Source organism: Canis lupus, chromosome 33 (genome assembly GCF_048164855.1).
Source record: "Canis lupus baileyi chromosome 33, mCanLup2.hap1, whole genome shotgun sequence".
Taxonomy (NCBI): Eukaryota; Metazoa; Chordata; class Mammalia; order Carnivora; family Canidae; genus Canis; species Canis lupus.
In genome coordinates this window covers 11,415,794-11,428,069 of record NC_132870.1, presented here as the reverse complement: position 1 = coordinate 11,428,069, position 12,276 = coordinate 11,415,794, and positions in this window count along the sequence as shown.

Below are 12,276 nucleotides of genomic sequence, written 5' to 3'. Positions count from 1 at the left end.
AAACCAGGAACCCACTATTAATGCTGATGTCCTTGGCCTTTGGCGGCTCCCTAGTCCCCTCTTCTGCTTTTTTTTGGGGGGGGGGGAGATGGTCTCTTTGACCTCCTTTGGTCGGCTCCTCTCTCCACCCACCGTGCACCGTGCACAGATTCCGTCCCGGAACCCGGGGCCCGCTGGTGCCCTGAGCGTGAGCCCATCCCCTGCCCTCTGGCCTCAGTCACAGTCCCTCGTCAGCCCCGGGGCCAGACCTTCGTGGTTCCCTCTCTACCCAGCCCGTGCAATGCGACGTTCTGCGATTGTCTCAGACTTGAGCCATCCCAAATTAATTTTTTTTTATTTTTATTTTTTTATTTATGATAGGCACACAGTGAGAGAGAGAGAGAGAGAGGCAGAGACACAGGCAGAGGGAGAAGCAGGCTCCATGCACCGGAGCCCGACGTGGGATTCGATCCCGGGTCTCCAGGATCACGCCCTGGGCCAAAGGCAGGCGCCAAACCGCTGCGCCACCCAGGGATCCCCCATCCCAAATTAAATATCCACTCCCCTCCTCTTTGAAGCCTGCGTCACCTCCTCTGCAGCCAGTTGAAAGCTGACTCATGGCTGTTCTCCTTACTTCCCAAGCCATGCTTCTCCTCATCTCTCTATATTCTTCTCCTACACCTCATGCCCCTAAATCTTGTTACTTCTGCCCCACACAGCTCTCTGATCTCTGTTTCTCATCCCTCTTGTCAGTGAGTTAGCCCAGGACCCTTAGTGTGCGTTTTCTCTGATTCTTCGTTATTAACTGCAAACCTGTCCATTCCGTCTCCATTCTCCACTTCAAGGTCGGGCATGCCCAAATTGTATTCAGGACCCAAGCTGTTCCTGTCACGCTGATGCTTAGATACCTCTGGGGGCTTCCAACAGCTCAAAAGATAAAATTTAATCTCCGTAGGTAGAGTTAGTAAATTTTCTTCATCTGCCCTTGTTTTTGTTTGCTAGGGCTGCCATAAAGGAATGGCCACAGGCTGGGTGGCTTCAACAACAGAACTTTATTTTTTCTTAATTCTAGAGGTTGAAAGTCAGAGATCAAGATGTTGGCAGGAGGGGGCACCTGGGTGGCTCAGGGGTTGAGCATCTGCCTTTGGCTCAGGTCGTGATCCCAGGGTCGTGGGATCGAGTGGCACATAGGGCTCCCAGAGAAGAGCCTGCTTCTCCCTCTGCCTATGTCTCTGCCTCTCTCTTTGCGTGTCTCTCATGAATAAATAAATAAAATCTTAAAGAAAAAAAAAAAAAAAGGTGTTGGCAGGATTGGTTTCTCCTGAGGTCTCTTTTCTTGGCTTGCAGATGATGGCTTTCCTCTAGTGTCTCCACAGGGTGGTCCTTTGTATATGTCTGTGTGCTAGTCTCTTCTCATAAAGACACCAGTCTTTGGATTCTGGCCTATTCTAATGAGGTCACTTTAACTTAGTTACCTTAAAAAAAAACCCCTCTGTCTCCAAATATAGTCATGTTCTGAGTTGTTGGAGATTAGGACTTCAACATAGGAATTTTTGAGGGGGGCACAATTCAGCCCATAACAGCTCCCAGTCTACTTTTCTAGCAGTTTCCCATCTTGTGCATCCACCCGGACAGCATCCTTTGTTGGTTCCCTCTGTACTCAAAACAGGCTGATTTTATTTAGGCAATCATGGCTACCTATTATCAGTTCTACAGTTTATCTATTTAGTTATCTGTGTCCTTTACTTGACTTTGAGCTTCTTAAAGACAGGGAGTGTTTTTCCTAATCTACTACCTGAGCCCAAATTCCACTTAGAATTCTTAATTAAACTCCCAAACATCTGTTTTCTTTATCCTGTCAATTCCTCACAAATGTATTGTCTCTTTGCCTAAAAAATAGAAACTGCCTTCCTTGGTCATTTGTTTAGGTCTCAATTTCACTATTAGGCCTCCATGTGCACATGATAAAACTTTGGCGTTTTTTTTTTTTCTCCCCTTATTAATCTGTCTTATGTAAATTTAATTCTAAGTTTAGGTGGAAGACCTTGAAGGGTACAGGAACAGTTTTCCTTCCCTATAATACTAAATTATAGTCTCCCATCTATTGTTATTTAAGACTTGCCAATGAGATAACTCCCTGAAGTTATGTCCCAATAGTGTTTTATCTTGTATATTCTGTTAAAATAATAATGTTACTTACTCTGAATAGTAAAAGCACAGAACTTGAACCTAATAAATAGTAATCGAATTAATTCTATTATTCCTTGATATTATTGTTTTTCCATTCCGTATTCTCTTCCATACATCTCTGGACTATAGACTTGCTAAAAAAAAAAAAAAAAAAAAAAAGTAGGACTTGCAGAAAATGACAAAACAAAGAAGAAATGGGCAAAATGAGGAGTAATCAACTGTGTTCTAAATGTTGAACTGTGGAAAATCAAAACATCCCGGGGGAAACAAATATCACAAAACTGAAAATAGTATTTTGAACAGTGACTTAATAATAGTTTCACGTGGGCATCAGCTAGTCCAAGGCCCCTAGCCCCTCTGAAGAGAAAAGGTGGCATGTGAAGGTTAAAAACAGCTCTACAGGAAGAATTAAGAAACCCCAGTCTTAGCCAAAGATCTAACAGCATGACTGAAAATGATTACAACTGACTAGGTTCATGCAGTCTCCCTAACAATTCCACAGGGAATGCAAGCTCTTTAAGGGCTGGGCTTTTGGCCTGTTGCACTGATTGCAATCTTTCATAGTGTTGTGCCCGGCACATAGCAGGTACTCCAGAAGTATTTGTTGTAGAATCCTCTGTGCTAGACAGGGAGCGTCTGGCCTTAAGAAGCTCATAATCCAGTTGTGACAAAAACTGCCGCATAAGTTATTGTAATAGATGAAGATATTTGTCATAATTAAGACAGAGGAGCGTCTGGCGCCCGGGTGGCCCAGTCGGTTAAGCATCTGACTCTTGATTTCGGCTCAGGTTATGATCTCAGGGTTGTTTTTTTTTTTTTTTTTTTTTTTTTTTTTTCTGCAGCTTTCTCAGCTTTCAAGTTCCTATCTCTGATGATAAGGATATTTTTTTACTCCTTAGTAGAGGAAGGATACCTTTCATATGGGAAATTGATTTCCTGCTGGAGGGGGATGGAGGTGGTTCTGAATATCCTTACACCAGCTGTTTAAGTAACTTTTCTTTAAAATAATCAATATGCTTAAGTGCACTTTTTGGGGTGGCTTGCCCTTGGCCCCTATGGTATCAAGTCAGTATAAAGTCTTTCAACACAAGAAGGGTTTGAGGAGAGAAGAGAGAGACTATTCAGGCTGGCATGGGAGGGGAAGATAGGGCTAGATCATGGAAGGCCTGAGATGCATGTTAAAGAGCATAGTCTTTATAATTAATGATGTACTTTCTTTTATAGTGTCACTTATTTAAAACAAAATCTGAATCATTCTTTTTAAGACTATACCATTGTCTCCAAATGAATTGGACTGACCAAAAATGTGCCTACACATACATAATTCAGAATTAAATGTGTGCTTACCCAAAATTTTAATTACAAATCTTCACAAGTAGTGTGATTAAAAAAAAAATTCAGAGAAATATTTGTGTAACATAACATGGATCATATTTAATGCGATGCCTCCTACATCTTACATTCCAAGAATTTCAATCTTAGTTTTCATAAACCCATCACCAGCCATGCAATATGTTTCCTGCTCAAATACCTTGTCATTCTTTCTGGCTTCCTAATGTTCTTTTTTGTGCTTTTACCGTGGCATTTTTTTTCCCCTTCAGAGGGCCCTGTTTTTCCTCAAGTAGGGCTTGAAGCTGTATTTCTCTTCCCCTTCTACAGAATTCTTTCCTTTAATACTCATCTTAAAATTCTACTTCCCATAAGCAGTTTTCCCTTGTTAAAAAAATGAGATGCATAAACTCATATTTTCATTCACCCAACAGTCCTAATACCATATCCAAGATTCAATAATCTACAGAGCCTGAAATACTGTGTGGGATAGATAACATAGCTGGATGCTATTTGATTGTATTTCATCTGTGTTGTGAGTTCTTCTGAAATATGCTACACAAACCCGGTCTCTTTGTCTTAGTGCCATGGTGGATACTCAGACAAGTCGTTTAAAAGGCAACTTTAAAAACAGTCCAGTCTCATTTCATACTTAGTATTCTCCACACCTCTGGCTTCTGTATTACTAGACTTGCCTGTTTGTTCCCTGTTTTGCTTTTATTTTCCCATGTGAACAGATGAAGCAGACACAAGCAGAAGGCCCTATTGGTCCTGCAGATTCCACCTTCCAAAGGAAAGCCAAAAGGACTCTCTGGCATGTGTGGTGTTGCTTAGCAACCCACCCAAACAAACATGTTTCCCTCTCAATTTTTTCCCAGTCCTTATTTATTCAAGAACATTGTAAAATAAATTTTTACCACTTGACATCTGAAATCATTAGAAAAAAATTTGGTGTTTTGGGCTTTATAAGAACTGCTAAACCATACTAAAGTTTCTACTTGTTTTTATTTCTCAATTTACTGCACTAACAATGCAAGGCTAGAATTTGTGATATTCATCTTTATGTCTAGAACTTGTTTGGATGTGTCCCTGCCTCTGTGGGAGTTATCTCGACACGTGTCGTCTGGCACTCTGATTTTGATGACCTGTCCTCTGTATCTCAGTTTCCTTCTGTTAATAATGCGGCAAAATCTACCTTACAAATTCCACAGAATTTTTTCTAAACACATAATGAGGAGATATCAACAAACTCATCAGATACTTATAGAGTGTCCACTAGACACCAGGCACCATGTTGGATTCCAGGGAGGGCAAGGATAAGATGTAATTCCTACCTGCAAGGAGATGAAATCTTGTAAATCAAAGATACCTGGAAACATTATTACCTCATCCCCAAGATCTTTCCTACACTTCCCTAAGACTTAAAATCTTTCTAGACTCAGGCATCATCTCCTTCTGGAAACTTACTTAGTCACAATCCTGGCCCCTAGCTTGAATTTACTTGCCCTTTACCCTGTAAAATTTTATCATAAACTTACCTATTTTTAAAAAAGATTTATTTACTTATTTAAGAAAGAGGGTTTTCTTTTTTTTTTTTAAGATTTTATTTATTTATTCATAGAGACAGAGAGAGAGAGAGAGAGGCAGAGACACAGGCAGAGGGAGAAGCAGGCATCATACAGAGAGCCTGACATGGGACTCGATCCAGGGTCTCCAGGATCACGCCCTGGGCTGCAGGCAGCGCTAAACCGCTGCACCACCGGAGCTGCCCAAGAAAGAGGGTTTTCAAGTGAATAGGGATAGGGGCAGAGGGAGAGAATCTTCAAGCAGACTCCCCAGTGAGCATGGAGCCTGATGAGGGGCTCCATTTCATGACCCATGAGAGCATAACATGAGCCAAAAGCAAGAGTTGGATGCCTAACCAACTGAGCCACCCAGGTGTCCCAACATGGATCATTTCATATTGAAAATATCTGTTAACCTAGTTGTCTTCCTGAGTAGAATGTAAGTTCCTACAGAGCAGAGACTCTGGCTTCCTTAGTTTGTTGTTTAGCAGTTCAGTGGCCATCCCACTTTCTTACCAAAGCAATAGTCAGATTTTCTTGGGGAACAATACTCCCATGTTCTGAGTCCATGTGTGCCTCAGATGTGGCTGACACCACCACTAGTTCCCAAGTGATGAGCGTGGAACCCAGGCGTGGCCAACCAGAGCATCATGAACACTTGGCTCCTGTGAATGGCATTTAAGAACAGGCGTGGGATCTGGTTCTGTTCAAAGGAAATTAGGACAGAACTTTTTTTTCAAGTTGTGGAAAAGAAAAGCTTTTCTTCCTGCTAGATTTAGAGTAAAAGAATGTTAAGTCTAGACAAGCTGGCGGCCAAAACGTTGATGCTCAGGGGGAAAATAGAGCCAACAATATATAGATACATAAAAATAAGTATAATGTGAGGACTAGAAGAATACTAAAATTGATCCCGTGGTAATGTTTGAGTGGCCAACCTATTCAAGAACATTGTAAAATACATTTTTATCATTTGACATCTCCTCATTTTGTCAATCACAGATATGATGTTTATCATCTATATCTTCATCCAAGTTCAAAAGAATTTTGATCAATGCAGGGCCAAGAACAGAGTGCTTTGGAATATTGTGTGAGGTTTTTCTCTTTACTAACTCAAATTTATTCACTAATTCCATTTGGACATAGTTGTTCAAAAACTTTGAATCCAACTGTATTTTCACTAGCCTATATTTTTCTAAAAGAATATCAGAATTTTTTGCCAAATGTCTTTTGGTGCTTACAGCATTAAACTTACAGCATCCCTAGATCTACTAGACTTTACAGAATACCTGTTTAATATCCATTGAGCACAATCTTAGATTAGGGTACAGAAGAAACTGTCCTTGCATGCAAGAAGCTTGTAATTAGCTTGCAAAGACAAGCTATACAACAGCTAAAGCAATTAACTGATAAGTGCCTTGTGGCACCCATCTGGAAAGGATTTTCTGTTGTTGTTTTTAAGATTCTGGAGTCTAACTCCTAGGGATTCTGATTTATTATGTCTTAGGTGGGTCTAAGGAGATGAAGAAAGCCCAGCTTCTGATGATATCATTCGAGCCCCTGAGCCAGCACTAATTGAAGGCAGATCTACCCCCGGACTTCATTAGCCCTAACATTTCCTTTCTGATTAATTTATTTTAGGTTAAGATTTCTATCCCTTGCAATTAAAATAGTACTAACAAATTTGAATAGAAGTGTACTTACAGTCTGTTAAGAGTTGTTAGTTATGTGCATAAGATGCTATGTGACCCCAAGATTGGACCCCCTTGTCTGGGCATCTAGGGTGGCTAGTTGGGCCTCCCACTCTGCAAGAATTAGGAGATTAGAGACTTTAGAGGATGCTGAACCTTACTTTGTTTTACGTAATTAAATTACACCTTTGAAATCTTTGTTAAAATATTCCAGAAGTCCTTTTTAAAATGGATTCTTAGTAATTTTTAATAGCAGTTCTTAATTTTGATAAAGTTCTACTTATGAATTTTTCTTTTATGAATTGTACATTTGGGGTCATATTTTTTAAAATCCTTGCTTCACCCAAGGTCATGAACATTTTCTTCTAGAAGTTTTATATCTTTTATGTTTAGGCATATAATCCATTTTGAGATAATTTTAGAATATGATGGGAGGTATGAATTAAGTTTGTTTTTCTTATAGATGAGTATTCAATTGTTCTAGCATCATTAGTTGAAAAGACAGTTCTTTCTCTCTTGAATCATTTTCGCAATTGACCATATATGTGTTTATTTCTGCATGTTGCCTTCTCCTTTTTGTTATGTGCTTAACCTTTTACTAATACCATCCTACTTTGGTTACAGTAGCTTCCCTCATACTGTTGCTTACCGACTAAATTTTTAAATTTGTAAATTTTAATGGTTTAAGTTTATTTAAACAGAACTTTTGAACTATGACTGTCTGGTCATAGTTCATACTTTGGCCTGACCTGTAAAAGGCTTCTCATCAGTTGATTAGAGAGAATTAGTAAGCTTTGTTGGGTTTCTGTCTGACTGTTATTTAGAAATTATTTACAAATGTCAATTTTAATATCAACATCAATTTTTTAAATTAAGCAAACAATTGTTTTTTGATCTACAAACTTTTTCAGTAGGCTTTGACTCTTTTGAAAAATAAGGTATTAACAAATATGTACTCTCTACCAATACTTTTAAAAATTAATAACTTTTACGAAATCTCTAAACTTTTATTTTCTTCTAAAATAATAAATATAAATTTCATCTTATTTTTAGACATATTCAGTGCTCATTACTAATATTTTTTAAACATAGGCTCCCCTTCTCTGAGTTCTCTTGATTCAAGCCTTTTGGGATAGATTTTTTATTCAGGTTTTTTCTTCTTTTTTTTTTTTTAAAGGAGGACTTGCTAATGCCTCATTATTCCCAGAGTCTGTGCAAAATTAAGAGTGCCTTTCTTTTCTTTCTTTCTTTCTTTCTATCTTTTTTTTTTTTTTTTTTTTTAAAGAGTGCCTTTCTGTTGTCATAAACATAAAACAAATTGGCTGGGCATAATATTCTTGGCTCCCAGGCTGCAGTGCCTCCCAGCTGAGAAGACTAAGTTGAGAATTTGGGGAGTCCAGAGTGGCCAAGGAAGCCAAGGTGCAAAGGAGGACAGTTTGTAGACAGAGTACCAGTAGGGAGAGGACTGCAGAAAAAGCTCCAGAGTTGCCCTGGAGTCTTTAGAGTGTGCATGTGAGGAATCTGCCTGAGGACAGAACTGCCTGCCTGCCAGGGAAATCTGCAGCAGTAAGAACTACCCAAAAGGAGCAAGTTTCTGATGCTCTCACAGAGCAGTAGAATTTTCTAGTTGTCAATATCCAAAGTGGAGAAACTCTGTAATATATATGGTGTTGAGTAGAATCCTCAGAAAGATAATGCTCTAGTAGTGGGACCAAATTAGCCTGCAATAAAAGCTGATCCATTGTGGGCCCCTGGGTATCTCAGTTAAGCGGCTGGCTGCCTTCAGCTCAGGTCATGATCCCAGGGTCTTGGGATCAATCCCTGCATCATGTTCTCTGGTCAGAGGGGAGTCTGCTTCTTCCACTCCCTCAGACTGCTCCCCTCCCCCTCAGGCTTTTGCTCTCACTCTTTCTCAAGTGAATAAAAAAAAAAAATCTTAGCACTGGGTGTAGTACTATATGTTGGCAAATTGAATTTAAATAAAATATATATTTCTAAAAATCTTTAAAAAGAAGCAGGTCCATTCTTTTTTTTTAAGCAGGTCCATTCTATGTAACTCCTAGTCAAATTAGCTTGTTGAGTATACCATCTATTTCCTAATTAAACCTAAGTGACCCTAGGTGATATGCTAAAATTTTTCACTACTATTATGGGGTTTTCCCGCATATTTAAATACTTTATTTTTTAAGAACAGTTTTAGGTTCACACAAAATTGAGGGAAAGGTCTCTACCTTTTTTTCCATGTGCCTCCTGCCCTCTTTCATGCATAGCTTTTCCCATTATCAAGATTTCCCACCAGAGTGGTACATTTGTTATATTTGATGAACCCACATAGATACAACATAATCATTCAGAGTCTACAGTTTATGTAGAGTCCACCCTTGGTGTTGTACCTCTGTGGGTTTGTACAAATGTGTAATGACGTATATTAACTATTATAGTAATGCTTGCCTTGTGAAGTGAGTTTAGATGTGTTCCCTTCTCTTCAATATTTTGGAAGAATTTGAGAAAGATTGGTATTAATTTTTCTTTAAGTGTTTGGTAGAATTTACCCATTAAGCCATCTGGGCTTGGGGTTTTTATGTTGGGAGATTTTTGATTATTGAGTCATTGTCCTTCCTTTGTCATTGAACTGCTCAGATTTTCTGTTTCTTCATTATTCAGTCTTGATAGGTTTCATATTTCGAAGAATTTATCCATTTCTTCTAGCTTATCCAATTCATTGGCATATAATTATTGATAATAGCCTCTTTTGATCCTTTATATTCTTGTAGTTGTAATGTCCCCTCTTTCAATTACAGTTTTATTATCTGAATCTTCTCTCTCTCTCTGTCAGTCTAACGAAAGATTCAGTGATTTTATCTTTTTAAAGAACAAGTATAGTTTTGTTATCTTTTCTATTGTCCGCCTACTTCTTTTTTTTTGTCCACCTACTTCTAATTACATTTATTTCTGCTCTAAACTTTGTTATTTCTTTTATTCTGCTAAATTTGGCTTAGTTTTTTTTTTTTAGTTTCTTGAGGTATAAAATTAGGTTGTTTATTTGAGAGCTTTCTTTTTTCTTAATCCAAGCATTTATTGTTATAAATTTCCTTCTTGGAATGCTTTTATTGGATCCTATAAGTTTTGGCATGTTGTTATTCCATTTTAAGATTCTTTCTGATTTCTTATTTAATTTCTTCTTTGTCTCATAAGTTATTAAGGACTGCATTGTTTAATTTCCATTTATTTGTTTCCAACTTTCTTTCTGTTATTGATTCCTAGTTTTATACCATCATGATTGGAAAAGATTGATATGGGTCCAGTCTTCCTAAATTTGTTGAGATTTGTATTGTGGCCTAACATACATGTATCTGGAGAATGTGCTTGAAAACAATGTATATTCTGCTGCTGTTGAAAGTAATGTTCTATAAATATGTTAGGCTCATTTGCTCTACAGTGTTATACAAGCCCACTGTTTCTTTATTGATTTTCTGTCTGATGATGTATCCATTGTTGAATGTGGGGTATTGAAGTCCCAAAAACTATTGTTTTGTTGCTGTTTATTTGTCCTTTCATTTCTGTTAATATTGGTTTTATATGTTTAAGTGCTCCAATGATGAGTAAATATCTATTTACAATAGTTATATCTTCCTGATGAATCGATAGTGATGGTAGTTCCTTTGGATAAATACCCAGAAGTGGAATTGCTGGGTCATGTGCTAGCTCTGTTTTTAATTTTTTTTTTGTTTTGTTTTTAATTTTTTGAGGAGCCTCCGTACTGTTTTCCCTAGTCATTGCAACAATTTACATTCTTACCACTAGTGTACAAGAGTTCCCTTTTCTCCATATCCTTGCCAACACTTAATATTTCTTGTCTTTTTGATGATAGCCATTCTAACAGGTATGAGGTAGTATCTCCTTGTAGTTTTGATTTTCATTCCCTTGGTAATTAGTGATACTGAGCACCTTCTCATGCACCAATGTCTATTCATTCCCATGTCCATTTTTTAATTGGATTATTTGGGGGTTTTTGCTGTTGCGTTGTGTGAATTTCCAAGTATTTAAGTCTTTTTGTGTTTTTTTAAATCAACATGTTGTAACTTTTATCATACATATTTTATACATATTTTCTTAGATTTATATCTAAATATTTCCATTTTTTTTCAGGTTTAAATGACACCATTTTAATTTTGGTTTTAACTTGTTCATTGTCAGTATATAAGAATTCAATTGATTTTGGTATGTTGATCTTGAATCCTACAATGCTATTGAATTCATTGTTTAGTTCTAGGAATGTTTTATAGGTTTCTTGGAATTTTCTACATAGAAAGTCATGTTGTCTGAAAATAGTTTTATTTTTTCTTTCCTAATTTGTGTACTCTTTACTTTTTAATTTAATTTAATTTAATTTAATTTTTTCCTTATTGCAATGACTAGAACTTCCAGTGCTATATTGAATATGAGTAGTGAAAAGGACATTTTTGCTTTGTTCCCATTCATAGAGTAGAAGCATTGAGTGGTAAACATTTATCCTTAAAAATGATATTAGCTGTAGGTTTTTCCAGATGCTCTTTATAATGTCAAGGAACTTTCCCTCTATTCCTTTTTTTAAAACATTAATGTGTATTGGATTTTGTCAAACACTTTTACTATATCATTGATATTATTACATGATTTTTTTCCTTTCAGCTTTTTGATATGGTAAAACACATTGTTTGATTTTCAAATATTGAAGAAGCTTTGCATACCAGGATTAAAACCCAATTGATCATAGTGTATTATTGTTTTTACACATTATTAATTTTGATTTGCTAACATTTTGTTGAGGATTTTTGTGCCTATATTCTTGAAAGACATTGGCCTGTAATTTTCTGTTTCATGTGTGCTGTTTTTGTCTCCTTTTGATATCAGGGTAAGCTGGGTCTCATAAAGTGAACTGGCAAGTGTTACATCCTCTTCTATTTCTGGAAGAGATAATGTATAATTAGTGTGAATTCTTCTTTGAGTGTTTGAGAAAATTCTCCAGTGAAACAATTTGAGCATAGAAATTTCTTTTTCAGGAGTTTTTCAATTACAAATTCAATTTATTTAACAGCTGTAAGAATATTCAAGTTATCAATCCCATCTTGATGGAGTTTTGGTAGTTTGTGGATTTTGAGGAGTTGCTCTTTTTCTTCTGAGATGAATTTAGGAGTGTAAATTGTTCATGGTTGTGTTAGTTTGCTAGGGCTGCTGTAATAAAATACCATAATCTTGGTGATTTAAAACAACAGAAATGTATTGTTTCACAGTTCTAGAGACAGAAGTCTGAAAATATGGTATCAGCAGGGCCTTGTTTCTGCTTGAGCCCTGTAATGGAATCCTTGCTTGTCTTTTGCTAGCTTCTGGTGTTTTGCTGGTAATCCATGGTATTCCTTGACTTGTAGCTCAAATCTCTGCCTTTGGTGTCACATGTGTTTTGTGTGTCTCCCTGTCTTCAAATTGTCTTCTTAAGACGATATCAGTTGTATTGGATTAGGAACCCACTCTACTCATTACATCTA